This window comes from Epinephelus fuscoguttatus, linkage group LG5 (genome assembly GCF_011397635.1).
Source record: "Epinephelus fuscoguttatus linkage group LG5, E.fuscoguttatus.final_Chr_v1".
In the NCBI taxonomy this organism is placed as follows: domain Eukaryota; kingdom Metazoa; phylum Chordata; class Actinopteri; order Perciformes; family Serranidae; genus Epinephelus; species Epinephelus fuscoguttatus.
Genome location: NC_064756.1, coordinates 18,614,464 through 18,641,416, shown reverse-complemented (window position 1 = coordinate 18,641,416; position 26,953 = coordinate 18,614,464). Strand labels below are relative to the sequence as shown.

The 26,953-nt window shown below is 41.3% G+C and overlaps 1 long non-coding RNA gene across 1 annotated transcript; it reads right to left on the bottom strand.

Annotated features, from left to right (window-relative positions):
* LOC125889302 (uncharacterized) lies at positions 1-26,953 on the bottom strand. The gene is made up of 4 exons (XR_007449442.1): positions 26,781-26,953; positions 26,100-26,252; positions 23,804-25,980; positions 1-7,349 (listed from the first exon to the last, which is right to left on the bottom strand). It is a non-coding gene; the product is annotated as an uncharacterized LOC125889302 (long non-coding RNA).

Genomic DNA, 26,953 nt, shown 5'->3' with positions numbered 1-26,953 from the left:
TACTGTTAACTATACATTATACATATATATATAAACAATACATGAAAGCACACCAGATCTCACAGCATTTGTTCAAAGTTAATTCTCAAGGATCATAACAAACTGTTTCTCATCAGAAATCGACATGTTCACACATATTCTAGAGGACGTAACTTCCTTATTAAAATAAAATACCTATTTCTTGCTGATAGAGGCAAACGTTATCTCCCATTTCAAAGCTACAGTTTATTTTATTAGTGCTGTAGCAGCTACTGTCCTGGAATGTTAGTCAGTAAATCAACATGTCACACAAAACTTTGGTCAAAGGCTAATTTCTCAGGCTTTCTGTTACACCTGGCAGTTCCCTGGACCTGCCTGCTCATGGAATAATTTGCATTCAAAGGTACCTCTTCTCAGCCTTGTGCAGCAGATAACGCAGAAAACACTGTATTAGTGGAATCTGTTTGTACAAAACAAGGCAGTAACAATTCAACCTTCACAGGCAAATAAGTGTTTTTCTTTTTTTCAGACTTCATTTTGGTCAAAATCTGAGATGACTCAATTTTCTTCAGCTTTGTTGCACTGAAATAACATTAACATATCTTAGGGATCCTCTTGTCCACATTATCTCCTCTTGTCTAGTCTCAGACAGTCTGTGTGCAATATGCCCTCTCAGGCTAAAAATCAATTCGGCTCATGCATCATGAAAAAACATGGGAATCTTTGCTTTGGCTGAACATAACACAGTCGCTGGCTGGCTCAGACTCAGAGGAAGAACATTTTTTGAATCCAGACTCAGAATGAGCATTTGCCTGTCTTTGAACATTGCTTTCTTGTTTTCAGTGTTTTGTGTTAACACTCTGTGCCTGGGGCAGTGGTTTGGAGTCCCAGGTGTACCTTGATGCACCTGTTTTTCCTCTGGCATTGAGTACTGTTTCGATAACATGATGTGTGTGCACATGTTGGCCTGTTGACCGTGTAAAAATGATAAAATACAGTAAACAGGCATCAAAGAAATGTAAAAAACAATGTAAAAATGTGTGTATTTTGAAGTGTGAGGGAGACTTTTGAGTTGCATTGTTAAAAAAATGTCCATGCTGTGTGTATGTGTGTATGTGTGTGTGTACTTTGAGGAAGTGGCTGAATGTCTGTTGGGACAGCAGATGGTCAGGACTCGCCCTCTAGGCTCTCCCCTGTCGTTGGTCTGTTTGGCAGTGAGTGTGTCATGTTAAAACAGATCTCAACTGAAAACATGGACTGCATACAAAACACACAATAACATGTATCCCAGGTACTGTAGCCACGGAGCGAGGTCCACTTATCAAAAGCTGCTCTGGACAGATCAGTCAGTGCTTATCACTGCGGACATGATGGCAATTCCTCCCTGACCAAGACTACAGAAAACTATAATAAAGACTATAAATCTGCAATGATTTTTATTTCATGTTTTTGCAATTGCTATTTATTAAATATGTTGAAGGCTCGAAAAAGTCCCTTTTACTAGCCCGGTGTGGCTACACATTTTGACAAATAAAGGCCTGTCTCAATTAGAAGCCCGGTCTGGTTGCCAAGCATTTTTTATAGAAGTTCTTCGGATAAATAGGATAAATAATATATAAAACCAGGTTGTTGGCTACCTCAAACTGTGTCCATTCCACGATTACCCTGTAAGTTATTTATATTTCTTTAGTCTGTAAAGGTCCTTAGATCAAAAGAATCAAAAGGGTATTTCATAAAAATTAAGAGAGAGAGAGAGTTGTTTTAACAGGATAAAGCAACACATTCTCACTCTGACCTCGTCACATATTAACGTTTTGGTCATGTCAACCACAAACACACATGGTTGGGTTAGGCAACAAAAGCACGTAGTTGGGTTCAGGAAAAAAAGAATAGGGTTTGGCTTTAGAGTCTTATGTGATGTGAACACAGCGCTTGGGTGAAAGCTGGTGTTTGTTGGACCCATCCACCACCCCTCATGTTTGCCCCAATTGGACTTTTGCCACCTTAACTTTTGTCCTTGCCAGCTGCGTTTTCCCCTGCTACCGCTGACCTGCCGGGTATCATGCCAACGTTAAAGGACGCCTTTGTCATTGGTTTCTGACACCAAAAGCCCAAGCGCCGGATTTCGACGACTTCGGAGTGATACTGGGCTGATATGCAAGGTGCCGTAATCCTCGAGTGCCGTTAACTCACTCACTCTCTGATGCGCTGTCTGTCGGAGCTAGATCAAATGAATGATTCATAACTGATATATCATCTGAAGCCTAATCTTCAAACAAGTAAGATTCATACTGGTTTAAATCAACAATATGATTGTATTACTCGGTCTTTGCTGAGCAACAGTTTTGTGTGAAAGGAATTAAAGGCCTGTCCCACATGGGTCCATGTCATTGGTTCGACAGTCCATTGGTTCAACATCCCATTAGTCCGACTGTCTGCGCAGCTGAACGGCTCTCGGCGGGCGTATGGTGCGCCGCGACCGGCTTGAGGCGGAGCAGTCTCACGGCTTATGTGTTTGTCACTTTCTTTTTCATTTTAACCCACACCATGATCTTTTCCTGACCCTAACCAAGTGGTTTTTGTGCCTAAACCTAACCAGACCTTAACCACAGGGCATCATGATGATTTCGGAACGGACTTCGGAACAATGAGTTTAATATGGTCAGAACAATGGGATGTCGAACCAATGGGCAGTTCCCGTCCCATATTTAGGCCTGTTGATTTCAGTGAAGTTAAAAACATTTGATATATGTCTTAGTTGTTTCTGTGTAGAAAATAGAGAGAGATGATTTTACCGCTGTCCTTTGAAAACCCACTTTGCTAAATTCGGTCTCACTTTCCAGTGAGGCACCATATATTACCAATGAGTCAGTGGTCCTGCACGTAGTTCTCTAGCATCAGTTTTGGACACTCAGGGACAGCGTGTTAACTTCCATCTTCACAGGAATTGTACAGTCTGCTTGTTAAACGCATACAGTGTCTTTGCAAAATTAACTACTGCAGTTAAATTGATTTAGCAATTGGTTAATAAATCATTTACACTGGGTTCAAACGGATCTATGAAGCATTCGTGAATAAATTATTAACCACTAATTAAGACATTACTTAAAATTAATGATTTATAAAAGTGTGCCTTATCACAAAGCGGATAAACACCAGCCAAAGCGCAACCTACGACTTGTTCTTATTAATGGCTTTAAACTAATATAACATTAAAGTAAAGCATTAGCAAAGTATTTATCAACATTAATATAGCTGTTAGCCACAACTTATAAACCCTTTATGAAGGGGCCTTTATTGGAAAGTGGTATTTTAAAACCTCTGCCAGTATCTTAGTAAACCTGAGTTAAACAGTTGCTTGTTTGGTTTGTTTGTTTGCCAACATCAAGTGACCCTTTTAGAGGTGGCACGAAGTGAACCAAAAATATCCTCAGTAGCCTACTTTTAGTTATTTCAAAGTCTATTTGAATGCGTTTCTGCACAGCTGTGGCTTCGACTGTCACAGTCTGACAGCAGATGTCTGGCAAACCAAAGGTGGCTCACACTGTGCTTTGGTGCACTCTTAAAATGGATTTAGCTCAACAAACTCCACTGTACAGTTATTAGATGTGACAGGAAGTAAATGTGCAAGTCACATCGATCTCAGCGTGCTAACGGTCGAATCTCCTGATGTGTGCTGAAAGATGGTGTAAACTTAAATTCATGAGGACGCAAGTAGCAAGTGTGTGTGTAGGGGGGCTCTCTTTCTATCTTTGTGAGGACCGGTTTGAGATTTAGATATTGAGGGCTTTTGGGAGACATAAGGGTTAGCCTATTTAATGCTAAATAAGAGTAATGATTTATTAAAATTTGGGTTTTATTTTAATAGTTGAACTACTCTGAACTATTGGTTGAGATTTAAGAATGTGGAAATGCTAAAAATAAGTCAAGGGAGCAGGAAACAGTAGTGGCCACATGATCATATATCTTGTGTGATGCCACTATGTCCCCTAATCTTATCAGTGACTTTGGTAAGTACAATGTTACCATAATCAAGAGAAGCCTAAGATGTGATGAGCCTTAGTTTTGCTTTAAGATTTCCAGAAATAGGTAAATGTTACATAAAATTTGGGGAGTAAGCATGTTGTGTTAAGCTCCGTTTCCACCAAACACTTTCGGTATGGTACCTTCGGAACCAAAAGTAACCCTTCAGACATGGTACCTAGACCCCAGTGTTTCCACTGCAAACAGTACTTTTAAATGTCATCTTTAAGGTGTGTTGATTGATTCACGTTGTCAACTCATGCATTAAGTAACATTACAAGTTAACGATCCACTTTAAAAGTTGCCTGCAGTTGGCCCAGTGGATTAAGTTATTTTTTTCTCCAACTCCAGCTGCTGTGAGAGGCAGCAAAACATCCTTTAATTTATAGTTACAGTCTTCTAATGAAACTCTCCATAGTATGAACAGTGGTTACATGAGCTTCAAAACCAGCCACAACTCAGCCCTGAGCAGAGTGACCGTCCTCTATTGACCATTCAGCAGCCTGCAGTGTTCACAGCTCCACCTTTTAGTACCAGATCTGTGTGCTAGGTACCCCAACAGAGGGGGGACCAAAAATGGGGACGGCACAGAACAGTTCCATTGGTACCATCCACAACTTTTCACAATGGGAACGGAAAAAAAGCAAACCGAACTGAAGTGAACCGTACGGTACTGCTTGGTGAAAACGGGGCTAAAGGGTTAGGGTTAAAGGCTAATACAATTTATTAACAATGGTCCTCAACTAAGGAAGTACAGATGTTTGTGAGATGGTGAGAAAGACATTTTTCTTAAGCAATGCAAGTAACTAAAATGTACCTTTGTAATTTGTCCTGGTTGCTGTTTTGGAACTAAACAAAGCAACTGATCATTCATAGTAAAACTTATCATTCCTGCAGGCAAATTGCGGTCATTTGTTCATCCAGCATTCTGTAGTCATGGCCATGGAAATACTTATCTGTACTATTCTACACTTTATAAAAATAGACAGTGGCCAACAGAACCAAAGTTATTCGTTGACTTTCATACCAAACATTTTCCACTGTAGTGACTGTGACTTTTGGATTCAAACAAAACCCTCAATAATAAACTGTTGCTAACGCTAAGAGCATAATACACTATGGAAGAAGGAATCTTATATGCAATGGTTATCAAAATCTCAGTACCTCTCACAATTCACAGTTCTCACAAGCCAACATGTCAAAGTGAGCAGTCAGAGTTGGTCGTGAGGGCCTCCTCTTTTTGTCTTCACCCCCAAATGTCTGACTGACAGTGTATGAAATGAAGTCCGTGCATGTGCATATATATAAAAGTATTGTGCTATGTGAAACGACAGCAGAAGCTCATGTGGGTCCTCTCAGTACTATGTCTTCTCCGGCGTCAGCTTGTTGGTGGAGAAGAGAATGACGAGGATCATGTGTAGATTCAGGCCAGTCCTCTCTGCTCGCGTGTCAGCTGCATTTAGGTTTGCTCCTCCATTACAGGCCCAGTGCTTGAACCTAAAATCATATCCATAGTGACATGCAGCTCTAGTGGAAACGCTGTAACCCAGTCCTGGAGAGTTTTTTGTGCCTTTATGAGTTTCAAGACAGATGGAGAGGCCTTGTGCAGAGGTTTTATGTCCTCTTTTTTCAGGCACTCCACACTGCAACAGGCCGCTGTCTGAATTTGTGTGACATTGTCTCAGTTCCACGCTTTGCCCTCGCTGATGCTGCTCCTCGCCGGCCTTACAGATCCAATCACAGAAACATGACACCAAAAAATAGATCATTATCCCATGGTACCAACCCTCCACAGAGAGAGCTCTGAAGGTGCGCAGAGCTGCAACAGCATCCAGCTCCATGTCTGGGTGTTTACAACATCAATAAGCATGTAGAACAAACAGAATAACTGTAAGAAATGGCAGTCTTTACATCAGGTATTTAAGTCAAGGTGTGTTAAAGATTATAATAAGTAAACATGTCATCATGCAGATATGTGAAGGAGCACTGCATCTACAAAAACACCAACTGTAAGACACAAATTTATACAAAAAAGGTAAAGTCTTAAAGTATATTTCTATCATAAATTAGTCTGTGAACAAATCTCCTGTTGGATGTCACTTGCCTTTTAATTCCCTCATCACCCTCCATTCAACATGTTATGATTAGAGTATCACCATATTATTAGGCACAGCAACCTGCTTAGAATATCATATAATCTCCAACTTGGCTAGGATGTGCTTAGGTACATTATATACAGGTGTGGCTGAACACTATGCTCTAAGGTACAGGTGCTGTTAGGTGTGGCAGGATTTTCTCATGGCGGATATTGTGTATGAGCACATATATCAGACGGAGGTGTATATATAGACGAAGACGAGCAGTAGGAGGTTGAGTACGATGCCGATGACTCCCAGCACAGCCAGGAATCTCTCCTCTGGTGTGCTTAGGTGTGGACACATTAGGTCCATGTAAAACCCTTTGAGTCACTCTATTAACTACAGAAACTGGTATTTAGCAATAGGTGTGAGTGGATAAATGTTCTATTCAAGTAGATTTTAAGGGTGCTCAGCAGTAGATAGGCCTATGGATTAGTATTTCTCTTGGCAATTTTGGTCCCTTTAAATAGTTTCAGCAGTGTATGGCATATCTCGCTAACTTCTTATTTGGTCAAGCTCACTCAAAGTTGCCTTGTTCGTCAAACCATTTCAATAAATTTACCTGGCAGTGATGATATTTTAACTCTCACAAATGAGCTTGATTGTTCAAAGACACTTTTACATGTTATGGGACAAAGATGCAACACACTTAAGCAGTCACAGAAGTGCTATGTCCCACTCATATGAATGCAGAAACATGTGACCACTGGCAAACTGGACACACTGTCAATAGTCATTTGACGTGGATCTGTCTTGAAAAGCTGACTCCACCTGCAGCTCTGTCCCTGTTACCGTTAGCAGTCTAGAGAAAAGCAGTCTTATTGGATAGGCAGTGATGCAGGTGTGGATAAATATGGCTACTATCCAGGTGAACACACTGCCAATGATCCTCACATCATATTGCTCACTCTGAACAACCGAACCCTTTCAATATTTAAAGAAGAGGGTGGCAGTGCAAAGAAAAGTTGGGGACAGTGCCAACGTCTCTTGTTCAAGTCTTGCAGAAAACCTTAGGTGACGGAAGTGTAGATGTAGACAAATATGACCACCAAGAGATTGAGGATGGTTCCGATGATGCCCAACACGGCTAAAATTCGCTCCTCTCGGTCGTTCGTGGCGTCTTCCTCTCTAGCATGAGCGCTGCAGACATAGCGGCTGCCGGGGACCATGGTTACCATCACAGAACCCCACCCCCACAGGGCACGACGCCTGGATATGGAGACAGTGATGGGGGCGGAGGTGAAGAAGGGGAGGTTGAAAATAAAGAGAGGAGAGAGGCGAATGCAAAAAAAAGGAGGCAGAAGAGAAGGAAAGTTAATTATTTCTGACACAGAGTCGCTGAAAATGGTCCCTCTCTTTCCCAAACACATCATGCACACATCTCTTTAGTCACAAACTTTCCCGGCATGCATTTGGGCATTGAATATTAATAAATGAAACGTTAAAAGTCAGTGGAGAATGAAATGAGATTTTGACTTTGTTCACTGTCTGACCCATATCTGCATCAATTGTAGAACTGTCTCTTCCATTTTCCTCATTCTTTTTGTTCTCTGGCGTACATCTTGTTTTCTTTTCATCCTTTCACGTCTCCTACCACTTGTTATCACCTTTTCCCACTACCTGTTCCTCTTCCTTCCTTCATCGTTTTCTCACCTCTTTCGCTTCCCATTGACTGCAAGAATCTCCAACTCAACAAGACAACATCCAACACAGTGCCAGCACCTTGTAATGTTAGCAAGGAATTGCTCGTTATGTGTAAAGGCGTTCTTCACATTGATTCTTCAGCAACCTGTCTCCAAGAAATAACGTCTGCATGTTACTAAACTGAGTTCTTAATTACCTGATGTGGCAATATAATTGCTGCCTGGATTATGTTCAGAGACAATGTTTCTCTCAGGTAATGACACACACTACATTCATGTACCCTGTAGGCTTTGAAAGGAAGTGGCTGGGCATACAAAGGGCAGGACCATGACACCAGAACTTTGGGTTTGTGTCCTGTCTACTGTCTGAAAAGTATATGACAAAGACTTTGTGTCAGTTCGGGAAGGACCCAAATGCAGCAGCCTGCAGCAGGCAGGTTTGAGGTTTAACAAAAAGCAAGCTTTAATATAGCTCATTAAAAACATCCAGAACAGGCAGATAACAGAAAGTCCAAATGACAGAAGAACTAAAACTAAACTGAAAACCAAATGGGAAAATATAATGATTTCAGGCAAAAAAAATCCAAACAGAACACAAGACACCAGAGGGGTATTCCAGAAAGCAGGTTTAGTGAAAACTCTGAGTATGTTAACCCTGAAATGAGGGAAACTCTGGGTTTTCAGTTCCAGAAAGAGAGGTAAATCAAACTCTGAGTCAGTCACCATGGCAACTGAGTCTGTGAACATAACCTGCTCGCTGGCAGGTTTTCTTCAATAAACCCTGAGTTTTTCTCTGTCTCCTCCCTCTTACACGCTGTTTCATTTCCTCATTCATTCAGTCCATGTCAAAGCTTGTATCGAAGCGCGTTAATTAGCGGAGATTTACCGTCTGTCACAGTCTAAATCCTGCTGGATATTAGTTTGTTACTCAGGACTGTCTTAAGTTACTGAGTTTATGCACATCAGTCATTTCTTTGGACATCGGTTTTTGTCTTTACATTCAAATATTACACAGCGAGAATTCACCCTCAGCTCAGAATCAAACCTCTGTCCTTTTTATATGTAGGCCTATTATTTTTTATAACACTGTGCACAAGGATCAGACTGTGTAAACTAATGTGTAGGTCTAATTATTTAAATTTTAAAAATCGGTATGAAGCTTTAGACACGTAGTATCAGTGACTAATGATCTCTATCACTGATGTTATTGGTCGCACTGATGGAACATAATTCCTATAGCCTAACATTGGGGATTATATGTTAATATTTCTGAGTAAACAATGGTGCAGCATTTCAGTGTCTTTAAATTTACTGCATTTGTAGCTGAAATAACGTCATTGAATGCTGTTGAGTCAAGATACAAATAGATGTCCAGCATTTTAAAATCTACTGTATTTTAACCTCAACGTCTTTTCAAGTGCAGATCACCAAACATATTATTACTGGGTCAGACTGTGAGTTTACAGTCATGTCTTTATGTCTTTGATCTATAGCCTAGACTATATGTTTTAAATCTTACTATTTTTCAGTTGCTGCCTCCTGTGTTTTTCCCCATCAGATTAAATCTGAACAAATATATTATTGTATATTATTAATATAATGTAGCCTAATGTATTTACAGCCTGATACACAGTCAGATTCCACCACTTTATCTTCATTAAGGAAATGTAAGTCTGATAAATGATGAATAAACGGACAACACTGAATAAAACTTTTTTTATTAACTTTATGGTTAACTTATTTACACTTTCTTCGCTCTGACTCAGGCTCTTCTTTTAAAGATAAACATGCACTGTCTGCTACACATGCATTAATATTTCTACATCCACTGGATTAAAATGGAGGCGCTGTCTTTTATTTACCTGTTGCCATGGTGAATCGTGGAGTTGGAGCTCCATTGATGATGGCTTTTTATTGTCGGTTTAACTCAGAGTGAACATACTCAGAGTTGACTGAACTAACTCAGATCAGCTGTTCTGGAACCGGAACCAGTTTCCCATCTCAGAGTAAGTCAACTCAGAGTTCAGGGATAGACTCAGAGTTTGTTGAACCTCCTACCTGGAATACCCCTCAGGCAAGAAACACAGCAAGGAACAACACCACAGATGAGCACAGGAATGGACGCAGATGAACTGACAAGAAACAGAGGAAAACACACAGGTATATATTAACAGAAAACTAATCACAAGAATGAGACACAGCTGGAGTAGGAAGACGTGGGCAAAAGGAGGGACATGGGGATTGGCTAGCAACAAGTGTGTGGAGGGGAACACTAGGATGGAGCAGACAAGACTAATACAGAACAGGTGTGAAGGGAAGACTCTGGGAACAGGGAAGGACTAATGAGACAGGTGTGACAGAAAACAGGCGGGAAAACACACAAAAACAGGAAGTAAAACCAGACACAACATGAGGAGAGAATCTACAAAATAAAACAGGAAATAGATAAGACATGAATGAATGACATGAAACAAGGAAGAGCACAAACAGAAAACCCTGAAACAAAGTTCACAAGATAACATGATATAAACAAAAACCATGGATCATGAAATACTTTCACTAAGGTTAGGGGAAGATCATGATTTGGGTTAGATGTTGATTAAAAAAGTAATAAAATAATCTGTAGTCAATACGTGTGGATAATTTATGTAAGATTACCTATTTTGGCCAAAAACAACTGAAATTCCTTCATTCAAACCTTTATTTAAGACTCGGGAAATCAACTGAGAGAGACCCTCATTTTCAATGATGCCGAGCATGAACAAAGACATTAAAATAATTAACAAGCAAACAAAGAACAATCATGTATATCAATTAAAACAAAAATGAGATCATACAAAACAATGAACAACACTAGCAATAAATGGGCTCTAAAAGTAGAAATACAGGGCGATAAACATGCAACAATATCATTTATTCATTCATTCATCCAACCGCTTCATCCTCTTGGGGGTCGCGGGGGGGCTGGAGCCTATCCCAGCTGGCATTGGGCGAGAGGCAGGATACACCCTGGACAGGTTGCCAGACTATCGCAGGGCTGACACATAGAGACAAACATCCATTCACTCCCACATTCACACCTACGGACAATTTAGAGTTATCAATTAACCTAGTCCCCAACCTGCATGTCTTTGGACTGTGGGAGGAAGCCGGAGTGCCCGGAGAGAACCCACGCTGACATGGGAAGAACATGCAAACTCCGCACAGAGGGGCTCCCATACCCGGGATCGAACCGGCAACCCTCTTGCTGTGAGGCGACAGTGCTAACCACCACACCACCGTGCCGCACCCCAATATCATTTATGTAAATTGAAAACAATGTTGGCCCGAACACTGAGCCCTGTGGGACACCTTTATTAATATTTAAAAATTCTGAATGAACATCACCCATCTTTAAGCACTGCAGTCTATTGGAGAGGTAGTTTTCAAACCACAGGCAGCTGACAGAATCAAAACCAATATGGGACAATGCCTTTATAAGTAACAAATGGTCAACTGTGTCAAATGCCTTAGACAAGTCTATAAACAGAGCAGCACAAGACAATTTGCTATCCAAGGCTAGTGTAATGTCATTTAGAACCAGCGATGTTATATTATATTTGTGGCTATGTGTGCTATCCGCATTTTTGCCGGATTCATCAATTATCAACATTTACTCATTATGTTAATAGAAAATGTCATTTGTTCTGCATTACGTTTCCTAAAAAATATTGCTGTTTCAAATTAGTTTCACATAAATGTAATTTTTTAATAGACAGGGCTGTCCTCCTCAAATATATTTCCCAAAATCCTAAATTTAAACTACAGAACTGACTAAAATTAAAGTTTTTAACAATAGATATCATGTAAACACCAATACACTTAAGCTGGTAAAAGCATAGACTGCAAAAATAGTAAACGTAGCTACCATGACATCACCCATTGGTTTGTGGACTCCAGTTTTTGAGCTACATTTCAGCCATCGCCATCTTGGTTTTTGGAGCCAGAAGGGACCATAGAGGCTGGCATTGTAGAGGAGTGAGGCGTGGATCTGACTGAGAAGCCATGGACGCTACTGGCAGACAGTCTGTCACTTAAAGAGGCCCGCCTTTAATTTTGTGCAACTTAAAGCAATAATAAAATTCACATGGGTGACTTATATAAATATTAATCCCCCGCACAGTTGTCATAAAGGGGGACATTTCCTATAAAAACCAAAACCATTTTTTTGCACCAGGCTATAAATGCCTTCAGTGACCTTTCAAAAAACTGCACTGGCTTCATTTTTCAGCCCCAGAGGTTGCCCTTGGTCAATAGTCATTGAAGACCTTGGTCTCCCTGTCCTCTGACACTAAGCGCTGATGTGCAATCAGTGGTGTCCGTTAATAATGAATGAGGTTAGATGCTGATGAGGGAATTATCTACACTCCTCTAAGACAGTTTGGGAGCGCAGAGAAAAAGAGAGGTTAGGATGAGGACAGTGTGAGTGCATATTTCTCTCTCTCTCTCTCTCTCTCTCTCTGTGTGTGTGCTAAAATGAGAATGACTCCAGGGCTTTACACAGGATGTGAGACCGTTACACTGAACTGGTCACAATTAGGTCCACCAGTCAGTTGCCTCACTGATTTTGTAAATAATTCACATCCCTTAGCATAGAAAAATATAGATAATTGTAAATACACTTTCTTAAATTATGTATTATTGTGGTTACAATCTCAACCTGTCGCTGGATAACTCATTGTTGTGCAAATACTGGAGATGTAAACACACACAAAAAAGATGAATTCTCAAAAGTGTGTCTCCTCCTGCCTCTTCTTTTATGTTTGCTTTACTCTGCTCTCCACTTGTTGTTCTATCTTTTCTTTTTGTTGGTGTGCTGGGCAAACACTTCAGCATCCAGCAGCTGTTCTGGCAGCCCAGGGGTTTGTGTGTGTGTGTGTGTGTGTGTGTGTGTGTGTGTGTGTGTGTGTGTGTGTGTGTGTGTGAGACTGTGCGTGTGTGAGACTGTGCGTGTGTGTGGGTGGGGGTAGGGGGTTAGTGTAAGGACAGGGACATAACACTATCTTTTGATGCAGCTTAGCCATTCAACAGTGTAACGTGATTATTTCCAACCCAATTAGAGGGAATGCATGGCACACCTCAAAACTCGGGCCATAAAGAAGAGAAAAAAAGAAGAAATGAGAAGATGACAAAAACAAAGAGTAAAGAAAATACAATAGAGAAAAGAGAACATATGTAAACATCCAGATTTATTTATTTACCTGCCCAAGTGTTGACTATAAAGGTGTTGTTGCTGTAATGAAGGTGGGATTAATGTGGCATTAAGGTATACTATGCAGGATTTTTCTAAAAAGAAAAAAAAAAAAAAAAAGTGTTATGTTTGTGATGTTTGTGGGTACAGACACTTTATGAAAAGTTACAGCCAGGTGCCAGATTGTAAGCTGCACATACTGAAGATGAAATCACATCGCAGATACAGTGCTGGCGATATTGTTTACAAACTGGCTATTTCTGCATAGCTCACCTTCTAAAGTCTAGGGTGTAGGATTTGGTGGCATCTAGTGGTGAGGTTGGAGATTACAAGCAACTGAAACGTCTCCCACGTGCCAAGCGTGTAAGAAAACTATGGTTGCTGACATGAAAACGCAAATGAGCAGAGCTTGAAAATAAATGAAGGCATCAAGGAATCACATTGTGCCTAATGGACGTCATAGCACAATGGCATAACAGAGGTGGACCTGTTGAAACTATTTTGTGACTATTTTGCATTTTTTGTGTCATTTATTTGTCATGCCCCTGGTGTATATAGGCCTTAAAGGGCAAGGTCTTTCAAATGGAAACTCTCACTTAGCCACTACAGCGCTGATTAGCTTTTTTCCTTCAACAACAAATGCAGGTGATTACGTTTAGCCAACAAACGCACATTTGCAATCACACAGGAAACAAACACTGGCCTCATGGGTGAAAGTCGATGGCCTTTCATTAACTTTCGTTGCTGTCCTGCTGCATTTCCCCCGTGACGCAGTTGGGTGCCATTGAACAATTACAATGACTGGCCGCCTATTATGCCGACGTGACAGGACAGCTTTTTCATTGGTGTCTAATGCCAGATGTCACTGACCAAGTGCCAGTTTTCGACGACTTTGGAATGACACCAGGTTGCCAGGTGATGGGGGGAGAATGTTTTTAGAAAGGCTTTGGGGGATGGCATTTTGACACTACAACATACATACTTCGACTAAAATTAGAATTTTCAGATTTGAAATCATCAGAAACACAACTGAAAAGCGACAGAATGATATAATAGCTTTATATCATTGTATCCGTGTCGCCCTTTATGTCTTTTTTCAAAGGTATTGACTTTACCAAACGGACAATGCAGCCCAGAAAATAAGCTGCCACTGAATACAGTGTGCGCAGGGCAGCACAAAAAGTTTCCCAAGGTTTTATATTGTCAGATATCAGACTTTGGGCTTTGAAGCAGTATACCATGTCCTTCTGACCTTTTTTTATGTCTTTGCTATATCATATTTGTGATACATGATAGTACATTGTATGCTTGTGCCTACATTGATCTGCAAACATTTCACATCCTCCTTGAACTTCTCAGGGCACTGAAATTTGACAGTGATCTTAGAGCATGCTTGTCTGAGTGTGCATGCACCTTAGTTTTTTCTTACTGCATCTGCATGTTTGTCAAATTGTGTGACTTCCTTTGGGCATTTATAGCATTTACACATGATTTATCACACATGTACTATATGTTTACACATGCAGTGTTATGCCAAACAACTGCAGCATTCTCCAGTCACAAGCTCACACATTAGACAGTGCTACTCTCAACATACAGTTACTCCAAGAACACAAGCTTCTCTTTCACTCGCTTTGCCTCCCTCCCTTCAAGAACACACATCTTAATGAACCGCAGCAGCTCAAGCATTTAGTCATTCAAATTAATATTTAACACATTTATTCTATTTCAGCCACTCAAACCTCCAGTATCTCACCACAGAACAGCAGGAGGAATCAGATGTGATTGTCTTGTCACCGTGAAGGTTTTTACCAATCCCAGTTGGTGGCATGTTGTTAAATGAAGTCTCATTAGATCCAGTTTTCCCATTTCAGTCTGAGGGGTTAGTTAAAAAGTTCTCCGTGCGTTATCAGGATAAATAAAGCCTCTATCTATGACTTCCCTGATGTGTTTTTCCCCATGCGTATAAGGCATTGTTTTAGGAAAACATGTAATTAAAGCTGCGCATGCCGAATGCTTCTCTGAGTTTGTTTTGAACCAGACTATGAGGACACTGTGTCGTGCAGTAGAAATACAGAGTCACACTGGGGAATTCACCAACGGCTTCCCCGCAGAATGAGCAATGCAAGGCAGTCTGCCCCGTGAAACTCATGCATAATATTCATCATAATTGGTGCAGATAGCTGCTCTGCTTATTTCGCTGTCAAATTAATTTGTATAGGGTGCAATATGAATTCTCCACGGATGGTCCATCTGCAGTGCAGTGTGCGTTACTCTGGGAGTCTTAGAGGTCACATTCACTAGGAGGGTAATCTCATGGAAGTATATGGAATGGAAATAAGAGCTTGTGAGATGCATATTTTAAATTACAACAGGGAGAAAAAGACTGACTTACTGGAAGAAGTCACTATGAGTAAAAAAATATCTTTAAAAGTTTAGTTTTAGAAAGTTTTATTTTGGTAAATGTGAGAGGTTGTGTTTGTTCCTGAAATAGCTGGTAACCACTAATCTGTGCAGACGTAACAGGAGGTTTAATGTTCTTGATTTTGCCCTTCATTACACACGTAGCACTTCCTCTGATGCTGTGTAATACACTCAGCAAGCTTCATCGACTAAATTTTTAATTTTAAGGTTGTATTAGTAAGGTTTTTAGAGGGCAATGCAACCTCTAGGAGTAAGTCTACCTCAGGGCAAGAGAGTCTGTTGAGGGTGAGGTTTGATTTTATCTGACATGGGCTCGTCACTAGGGGTTTGAATTACATTATCTCAGGAGGAAAATGACTTGTTTTCCAGTTTCATTTCAAATATTGGACAAAATTACAATCTTTCACAAATAATGTGGGGATTGGTTAAATCACAAGATTGAAGATCTGTGGAGGGACTGATAGAAATCTTTCTGCCTGTAGCCACGATAAGACATTTTACGCAACTTAATTACTGCCACAGTTTAATGTGCAGTTTCCACGAGCCTCCATGATTTTGAATTTTGATCAATAGATAGAAAGATAGATGAGCTCAAATATATAATAAGACAGATAGAGGTCGAGCTGAGAGATAGAAAGTTAATCACTCTAGGGAGAAACAGACAGACACAGACAACCAAGTAATAGGCAGCTAGACAAATGTGCAGACTTAATTAGAGTTAGACCTGCTCAAATGCGTCACCGTTACAGATGCAGTTGTAAGGGTAAAGAGGTAAATAAGAAGCTGAGAACAGAAAGGACATTGGATAAGGAATGAGACTGGCAGATGGAAGATAAAATGAAGAAGGAGGATTTAAAAGATTGGTGTGAGGTGTGTGTGTGTGTGTGTGTGTGTGTGTGTGTGTGTGTGTGTGTGTGTGTGTGTGTGTGTGTGTGTGTGCTCCAATGGTCTGATCTATACAAACTGAATCAATACAAAGGACATTGAACTGTTTGATGAAGTCACTGACTCATAAAAAAGACAATAGCAATTGTTTTTAGTTGTCATGACAACACATCAGTGGGGCTGTAAAGTGTGTCACACTCACTAATTTGAGAGCTCTGTTCTGCCCCATTTTCCTTACTAAATAGAAAAACACAATCACACACCTTCTGAATCCAAATTTTTCTCTTTCGCTGAACTAAGACTAGCTTTGGATTAATTGCCATCATCACCCATCATAAGACACACTTCATTCAAACTCAACATAAACAAAATAAAACTCACCAAAACCATCTTTTGACTTGTTGTTCATCTAGTTAGTTAGTCCGCTGTTCCAACAATCACCAACTCTGGTTTGGTCAAAATAAATCCTTAATTCACTGAGTTACATGTAAAAAAATTTGCTGGCACCACACACTCTCTTATCCCCATAGTCTAAGCTGCCTGCTGAGTAGTCGCTATCACTCATCCTTTGGCAGCAGCTACAGTTTTCAGTTTACATGTTTCAACAAACATGCAATTTATGGCAACAAAGGAAAAGGAAATAACATTTACAACACATTCTCACTTCGACCTCGGCACATAGACGTTTGGTCATGGCCTTTCCATGTCCAAATACGACATACAAGGTAACCTGGGTGTGTTGGTTGTTGACATTCTGGGACAGCATGTCAGGTTCTGCCTGTTACATGCATTGTCTTCTTTCAAAATACACTTCCATTTTCACAGGAAATTTAATGTTTACATACAATCTCTTTCAAAATAAATGCACTACATTAGTACAACACCACAAATTGACTTTTTTTTTTCTTTCAGCAACTAACGCACATGGTTGGGTTTAGGAAAAAAGAACAGGGTTTTGCTGTCTAATCTTACGGTATGCAAATACCGCTTTCCCAGGTGAAAGTCAGGGTTTGTTGGACCCATCCATCACCCCTCCCGCCCATTCTCATTCTATGATCTGATCTTTGTCTGAAACATTGGTAAAAGGTAGACTAGACTGACCTCCACATCCTGTAAATACACACACACACACACACACACACACACACACACACACACACACACACACACACACACACACACACACAGGTGGGTGTACTACTAGGTAGATGGGTAGGTTACTAAGGAGGAAGTGGGTATCCTCTCATATATATTCCAATGGATTTTTGATTGATAGGCGGGTAAACGGTTAGAAAGACAACTGCTTATACCCTGTATACCTGTGTATACCCTCCACTGTGCCACTGCACACACACACTTTCCAGACAAAATTGTCAGCCCTTTACACTCTGTTCCTATCTTCTACCTAACATTGCCTCCTGTCTAATCAACTTCTGCTGAGGAAACACATTTTAAGTACAGTAAAAGCAAACTACGATGTTGGGTGATATCGAGAAGACATGATTGCAGCATCTATCTTACAATTGCCATTGTTTTATTTTCTTCCTTGGTTCCAGCACACCGCACTTCACAACAGCATAAGTCCTGCCTGTAGCACAGACTGGCTAATCGTTCGTCGCCCCGAGGATCATTGGATCGATTGTTTTTTCAGTTGAGAAACCTGTTTCGTGTCAGGATGCCAGACGAATCAGTCAACTCGGAATTGGTGATGCAAATGGATTAAAAGGTCTGGACTCAGGCCACACACACACACACACACACACACACACACACACACACACACACACGCACACACACACACAAACATGCATTATTATTTACATTTATATTATATATTTACATTTATCATGCACATATATACAGCGTAAACACTTCAAATACACTTGTGTGAACTTAGTTTCACCACTACTTCAGTGTGAGCAGAGAAGATCCAGTGCTGCATGACCTCAAAGTTTTACTAGCACTGATTGGCACTGACTCCAATGCTGTTAATAAGCCACTGAAAGTGCATTAAGAGTTTTGTCTACTTCACCGTCTTATATTCACATTGGCTACTAATGTTTTCAGGGTAGCACCAAGCAATGCACTTGTATTTAATTCATGGGTGCATGAAGGTAATGGTAGTAAAATGATTTTACATGAGAAAAGACTGAGTCACATCGGATCAACTCACGAGTCATAATCAGGGCAGGGTTGATGGTAGTTTTGATGACAGCAAATTAAACTTTGTTTCCCACAATCACCAGCACATCACCTGTGCCACATGGCTGGCAGCTGTTAGCCGCCACTGAGCCAGCAGAAAAGAATGAGTGAATGAATGTTTAATTGCTCAACCTTTTCCCAACGTGTCCTTTTAGTAATGTGTCCTGTAATTGTCCAAGATTTGCACCATTTGAACATCTCCACTAATTTGACTCTGTCACTTGTGTGTTCATATAAAAACAGTAATAGGGTTTTTAAAACTGAGAAAGAACTGGTTTGTGGTTATCACAAGCATACATGCCATCTACAAGTACCTACTGTCTTATTTAACAGCACTTATATCTATACCTTTGTCTTAAATATTAAAGGTATTTATTGTTTAACTTATTCTGACTGGCTAACAGGCAACAAAACCTGAAGCTAAAATGAAATCCAAGAGCATGCATAAATACAAATAAGCTAAACTAGTACAAGAAACACAAGCATAAAACACAGTACACTGGGAGTGACGCCGGAAACAGGGAACAAAAACAGACGACCTGACACTGAAACAGGGAAAACACACAGCCTAAATACACAAGGAAAGGATGGTGTTAATGAGGGACAGGTGACAGAAAGGCTGAGGGACAGGTGAAACCAATCAGAGCGGGACAGACAATCACAAAGGTGGGAAATGACACAAAGGAACAAAGTAAAACAAGACAGGACACATGAGAAGACTAGTCTATTTTGACAGTTCGAGACACTGTAGCCCAAATGTCCAGTATGGGAGAATGACTGGTTTGCCGTAACCACCACTACATGAAAGTGTTTTAGTATAATTCATGTTTCATTTATCCAGTTAAATGCTCAGTACCTCCAAACACATGCATTTTTGCTAAAACCTATTTAAAACTGACCTGAACGTGAAACTTACCTATGCTCTCTTCAAAGTCAGATTCCAGTACTAAGGTTTTAGCGAAAATACATGTGTCTGGGAAGTACTGAGTGTACAACTGTATAAATGACTCTTGGATTATTCTGCACAGGTTGTGTGAGAGTTTGCAAACAGATATTGGTGTTGTTAGGTCCCTAAGCAATCAATATATTCATTGTTTTCCATGGAGATGTGAAAAAACAAAGTTTCTTTCACGAATCCAAGGTAACACGGCATGACTAACTGATTTACAAATAAGTATTCCTTTAAAGTCCCTGGTGTCTGGGGCTTGAGCCTATCTCAGTGAGGTACCTCCCGAACCAGGGCTGACACATAGAGACAGAAAACCATTCACACCTACAGGAATTTAGAGTCACCAATCGACCTAACCTGCACGTCTTTGGACTGTGGGAGGAAGACGGAGTACCTGGAGGAAACCCACGCTGACACGGATAACATGCAAACTCCGCACAGAAGGGCTCCCCACCCTGGATTCAAACCAGAAACCATCCATTATTATAACCTTGAAATCAACATCTCATGATGAGGAAATCTGACCTTTGAAACCCTGAACCCTCCAAGGTATTTGACTTTTGGTAAGCAAGGCAGAATACTAACAATGTCAAATGCAATATAAATAAATTGAGTTCTATGTGGTGCAGTCTACCTTGTCTATCGGCCCTTCATCCAGTAGTGATCAGCAAAAGGAGGAATTGCAGGTATTGAGTTGAGTCATTGATTGGTAGTGTTATTGATTCCACCGAAAGTCTTAATCAATAATCTTACAGCTTTTGTGTTTGCTACAATAGAGACACTGTTCTGATCAATGACATACAGCTTGTTTGGGCTACAGCTGAGCTGGAAAGACCAGCTGTTTGTTGCCAAAAGATATATGAGACAGCTGAAATGAAACCTGCATGTTACAATGTAAATGCTTTACATACATTCACGTCTCTCTCTCTCTCTCTCTCTCTCTCTCTTTCTCTCTCTCTCACACACACACACACACCCACACATACACACACTGAGCTGATGCACAGAGTGATGGTGTGGGAACCAGATCCGTATGACACTAGAGCGTTCCACGGCCTCATTACGAGCTCGGCTGGCCAGCACTGCCAGAATATGAAGCCAGCGGCCATGAAGCGACTGTCACTTCTCCTCAGCCATGGCCCCGCTTCCTCCGCATTTGTGTGTTGTTATGGTGTGTGCTTGTGTGTGATGGAGAATTAGAGGGGGCAAGAGAAGATGAGTGTACTTACTGTAAGATAGTGTGACTCCATATATGAGCTGTATTCATGACAGAACGAGAAGAGTGATAGTGCTTCGGTGTGACGGAGAAAGTGTGACTGTTGGTGTCTGTTTGCTGAGCTGTAGCTCACTAATTGTAAAAATAAATGCTTTCAATAAGATAATCAGAGTAATGCAAGTTAAATCTTAAACACTAAATACTTTTTAAAATATGTGCTCAATAAACTAGATCGATCCAGCTTTGAGATGTTCTCAGCTGTAAAACTTTGGCAAAACAACAACATAGTCATGTCGCTGGCCTGCAGCATGTGATGCATTTGCTGCTATGATATCAAGTACATTTCTCACACTACCACAAGCACAGAGCACATTTTGCTTGACACTAGTATCACAACAAGTATTAGCCTTCCTCCCTGTCGTCCAGAGGCAGTAATGAGTGTACTAACAAGACAGGACACCCATACATCATCTCATCTCTGATTCCTGCCTCAGAAATCACTTCTCATGAAATCATTTTCTAGTTTCTGATGCTGGGAGAACAGGCCAGCCATTAGGAATTATGGCCAGGGTGACAAAGTTCTCCAAATTGGGCCCCTCATTCATGCCCAGTCCACCACCACCAAGCTCCAATACCAACATGAGCAATTTCAAATAAGGTTTTAGCCACTGGCCTAGCGACAGAGATTCTTTTTTTCAACCATTTCCTACCATCCAGGCCACGCTCTGTTTCACATGCATATATCCAATATGATTTCAAACCACCAAGGTCAACTGACTTATTTAAAAGCACATTGAAAATGTTTCTTTCAAACGCAACTCTGATAGTTATATCTCACTTTACCTTAGAACAAAACAAACAGGGATAAAATACCTTCCAGTAAATGACTGTATAAAAGTAGCATCAAAAGCTGATTAAAGAAATGACTGCAAAGCATTAAAGGACAAGATCAAATCATCATCAGTAGAGGAGACACATTTACTCTTTAGCTATCACAATATCCAAATCCAGTGTTTATAACCAGCATTTTTTGCAATTCCAAGACTGTTTAGGGACTCTAGTATGCAAAAATATTAAAATATGCCATTTTAAGAAAGACCAAAAAAAAAAAGGCACAGTTTTATGTCTAGAGTGATGCTGGCATCAAGTGAAACTACACAACCAAAGGTATTCATTGACACCAACCATGTAATGATATCTTGTTGGGAAGTGGCTAAATAATGCTTCAAATTAGGCTAAATTTTGACGATAGAAAACTGGCATTTCCAACTTTAGCCTAACTTTGGAGCAATGGTGCCATCAAAACCATACCACACTATTATAATATATATATATATATATATATATATATATATATATATATATATATATCATAATAATACTATATGTAGTTATCATGTAAATACATATAACTTATTGTCCGTGATATACGTCAGTCAGTAAACTGCTGCTACTCTATCCCATTTAAGGGTCAACCATAGACCTTTTGCGTGGCCCCCTCTGGGCCTTTGCTGGGGTCATTTGCACTCTTTGAGACTCCCTGACGGTGGACGGGAGAAAGTTAGTGATCCACAAATATTTAAGGAGCTGTATGTGACATTCAGACTATTAATACAGCAGCAAATCACTATTTACTTTATAGTGATATAGTGGAGAAATGACATCCTGATCAGAGAATAAATAACTCTACCTCTGTGTGTGCTGTAATCTGAGCTTCTCTGTTCTTTGTTATGGTAGGCCGTCCAGCAGCACTTGCATGTTAGTGCACTGGACTCCCTGTGAGTATGTTCCAGCTAATCTCTGCCACTCTGAACATCAGTCATACGGCAGTAATCACTGATATCAGGATGGAGTCGTTGCATCCATCCTTCAGTATCCCTCAGGTAAGAATGTTAGCTCTGTCAGCACTGTTGATAGCACGTTCATGCTGCCAGCTCAGCCACCTCCAGAATGGTAGACATGCTCTGAATGTCGGGTACAGCTCCTTTAATTAGCCATAGGTTAACAAGCTGTATACAGCAGCATGTTTTCCGGTATTTAAATCCCCAAAGGTAGCTGGTATTACACATATGACATGATTAAATGTTGGTGCATGGCTACAAAAAGTTAATTCATGAGAATTTATCAAGAGCTCTGCCTGTACATGGGAACAGACACTCTGAGAGATACTACAGCACATTCTCATTCCAGGTCTTCAAATACCAATGTTTTCTCACGCCCATCAGAGTGTGAAATCAATGCCATAGGCACCCTTTGGCGTCTTTATGAGATGCATCCAATAATAGCACTGTTAAGGTTTGGAAAAACATCATGTTTTGGGTTAAAATAAGTATGTAACGTGATATTTAAGTACGTGATGGATGGGTGTAAGTTACATGACATGACATTGAAATAGCATTGACTTTTGGTTTCACGCACACACACATGACAGAGGTCTCCTGGGTGAAAGTCCATGTTTGTTTGAGCTATCCAACACCCCTCCCTCCAACTCTACACAGACATTCAGACTCTTTATACTTCATCAGTTTGTAGTGTCAAAGATTGCCACAAATGGGTTTACATTGGAGTTAGCCGAAAGCCTGGTGCTTCTCATAGAGACGCCAAACAGTGCCTGCAGTGGTATCACGCTGAGGGGGATCACGAAGTGTCCATATGTTTCAACCTGGGAGTGAGAACAGGCTACATATCACTATAAGAAATGAGTGTTTATGTTGATAAAACATCCGCCGCCATTAAACCTGTTTGGTTAAACATGTCGTGGTTTATGGAATTGGTTCAGTTTCCATTCAGGTGCCAGGCTGGATGTCATGTGACCCACTGGGCACTGTATCATGTGTAAATCAGTGGATGGAAGCACAGCGTGAGCCACTGGACCTACATATCATCTGCTCTCCGATCACATGACCTGCATCTTATAACTGATTTATATTTGTACTTCTGAACTCTGAGTTCTCTAATTGACCTTTCACCTTTGACCTTGGCCAACCTCCTGAGGGAATGTGATGCTCATTGGTGGATACACAGTGTACTGTACATGCACTCACACATATGCACAGACCCTGACACACATGGCAGCCACGATGGCGTACCATACATTTAGAAATGTGTACTCACCACACATTGCACCAGGGGGGCAGCCAAAAACTCCTGTCTTTCTTCTCTTTATCCGAGCATGTTGTCAGTTTTTTCTTCTCCTCCGTCCTGCTGGTTTCTTTCACCTCCCTCCTCTCCTCCTCCTCCTCCCCCTCCCTGTCCCCCCTCTCACCACTGCTGTTCAGGTCCAGCTCTGTCGCTGGTGGGGAGAATCCAGGCGACACACACGCACGCACACACACACACACACACAAACACACGCAAACACACGCTCACACAGCTCCAGGCGATGCTTTGAAAATGTACTCAGACACAGCTGGGCTCACACTCACACCTCTATACCCACACCCACACAAGCATACGCACAAACACAGCTGAGCTCCTCGACAGTCCTTATACCCCCATGCAGCCACGCACACACGAACACGCAGCTGGTCTGTCCGCAACTGGATAGAGACTGTGGCGTTGTGTCTTCCCGTGTTACTGTTGGGATGTTCTGAGGAATCTGTGATTCAGGTCAGTGTGAAGGGTGTCTCTATTGTAATGTCTTGGTGACATTAAGTTGGAGAGTCGCCCTCATGTAGTCATGGAGACAAAATCAAAGTATACATCCCCCTTCAAATTAAAGGATCCTGCGTGTTTACGCACATCAAAGTATCTCCACACTTATATTTCCTCAAGCCATGACAGCAATCCTCCACTGGCCAAATCTCTGTAATGAGGCCATTTTTTTTTTCAAGATAGCTGGAGCAGTTCCAATCAGTCCAGGACAAAATAAAAATAGACAACATTCATGAGTGCTTCACCAGTGTTTGGCTCCTCTCATCTGGCATTGATGCACCCCAGGAGTACCTGTCAAAGCAGGTATAACATGTCAGTCCAAAATATGAATCTGTATTCATGAGCCAGGGCTGGTCCTTGATCTCATAGAAAAGAAGAAATTGTTCCAGTCCAGCTGTGGTGTCAGTGAACTCTCAGATGTTAATTTCCGTCTTCCTTGTCGTCTCACACAAGAATAAGGTCCTGCTCTTCTCTCTGTAGTTACTCCACTCTCCCCAAGAACTTGCACAGCTGGCCAGAAAAACAAAAAAACAAAGAACCTCCAGGAAGCCAACTGTCTGCTAATTCATACGTCTTGTCTTAATTTGTAGCAACATTTGAACTTAACCCCACTCGGTTTTCATCTGACATACTTAACAGCTTGTCTATTCCAGTTTAAAAATCCCTCAGAATAAAAAAAGCAGCTGTGTTTCTTCCTTCTGTTTCCCCCTCTGTGGTGCAAGGAGCGAGCTCTTTCCAGAGTGGCCTGTCAGCATCAATATTTAACAGGAACCTCTTGCTGTGTTGCTGTCACAGTTAAAGTTTCCACGTCCCCGACGTTGTGCGTTGGATGACATGTTCCTCTGGTCTGCAGTGTGTTCCTTTTTAGCTCTCGGCTTGGATGTGAAATTTTGCTCTTATCTTGCCATGTTCACTGTCCCTGTATGTTTTTGTGCTCTTTTTTAAACCCTCTACTCTCCATCGTTTCTTTCATTCTTAATGGTCAATCTTCTTGAAGCTCGTCCTGCCATATGCAGACCTCAGTCATGTTCCCTCCCTGTAGCAAGACACAGTCACTGAGGACTTTCTCCCCTGGAGCTGCTCACATAGTTTTTCATTAAGTCTGCCCTTCTGTCCTTTGCCGTTTATTGTTCACTGTCCACCCTGCAGCAAAACCTTCATTCAACCTTCCCTTAACCCTCGTCAGTCATATCAAACCTCCCACTTTCTAAACTCACCCTCTTCTCGCCTTCCTCTCCCTCCAGCAGGCTGATTCACTTGGCCTATATCTCACCCACTTGCCTGTCAGTGTGGCTGATTCTTTCTCATCTTGTCCTTCTTCTGTCTAATGACTGCTCAATTCTGGTCAAGTCCTCTGTTTTTTCCTCCCCCTATATCTCCCTCATTGTTCCTCCATCTCCCTCCACCTCTCCTCTTGCATGCAGAATACACAGTATTCTAGCTGCTGTGCTCTGACTCATACTGCTCTCTCCTCCCTTTTCCTTCCAGAGGCTTGCAACTGTTCCTCAGTTTTCTCTTTCTTTTTTTTTTCTTGACTTCTCTCTCTAACAACACGTCAGGATCCGTTCAGCTTTTCCCTTTGTCCCGGGCACTGAAATGACACCTCTGCATCCTGTTAAGACAGATGGGAGGACAGCCTGTGGACAGACAGTCAAGCATAGAGATGAAAATGAAAGTGAGTGACACACTTTCTGCAACAGAGGCAGGAGTCTGCCTTTAAATGCTGTATAAAGTGTATCTCCCTGTGTTCCCACACCTGCTGGTAGTCTCTGAGTTTGATTACAGGTGGTTTCCTCTCTCCTCCCTGTGCAGGAGAAGTGTCTTTTGACTTGCTGAGGTCAGAGATGCAAGTTTTTCCCCCTCTCTTTCCCCTCCTCTGCTGCTCCCTCAGGTACACGTTTGTCACAATCTGGAAAAGAAATACATTTTAAAGCTAGGGATAAATGTTGCCTGAATACACACACAGCCGCAGCAGGGAGATTCTCTGAGAGGGACACAGAGGGACGGCAGAAGAAGGATATGTGGAGATGAATAGAAAAAAAAGAGATGCCCTCAGGATCTGTAGAAGTGACAGCAGAGGAGATATGGAGGGAGAGGGAGGAGGAGGATGAAGAAGATAGGGGGTGGTGTGGAGAAAAGCTTGTGTGTGGGTGGAATGGAGAGATGATTGTAAGATGGATATGGAGTGAAGCGATAGGAGGAGCTTGGAAGATGGAGGACAGGATGGGGGGAGAAAGATGGACATGTGCATCTATTTATGGATGGATGGAGGGATGGACGGATGCTTTGACAGGTTGAGTGCTCTTCTATGACATCCAGGAAATCTTTGATGCAGCTGTCATGGAAGAAAAGGGCCTCTCCAAGTCTCTAATTAGCCAAAACTCTTCGGCAAAATTCTGCGTTTCAGTATTAGATTTCCAGCTATCTGATATGTTACCTGTGTGGGAATCCTGTCGTGCTCTCTCTGACAATGCTCCTCTACTTCTCTCATCGATTCTCTCCATCCCTCTGTCTGCTCCTGCAGTCTCAGTCTGTGCTATCACTAAAATGCAGCATCCCTCTTCCCTCCTCCTCCTCCTCCTCCTCCTCTCCCTGTCTGTTTCCCTCATT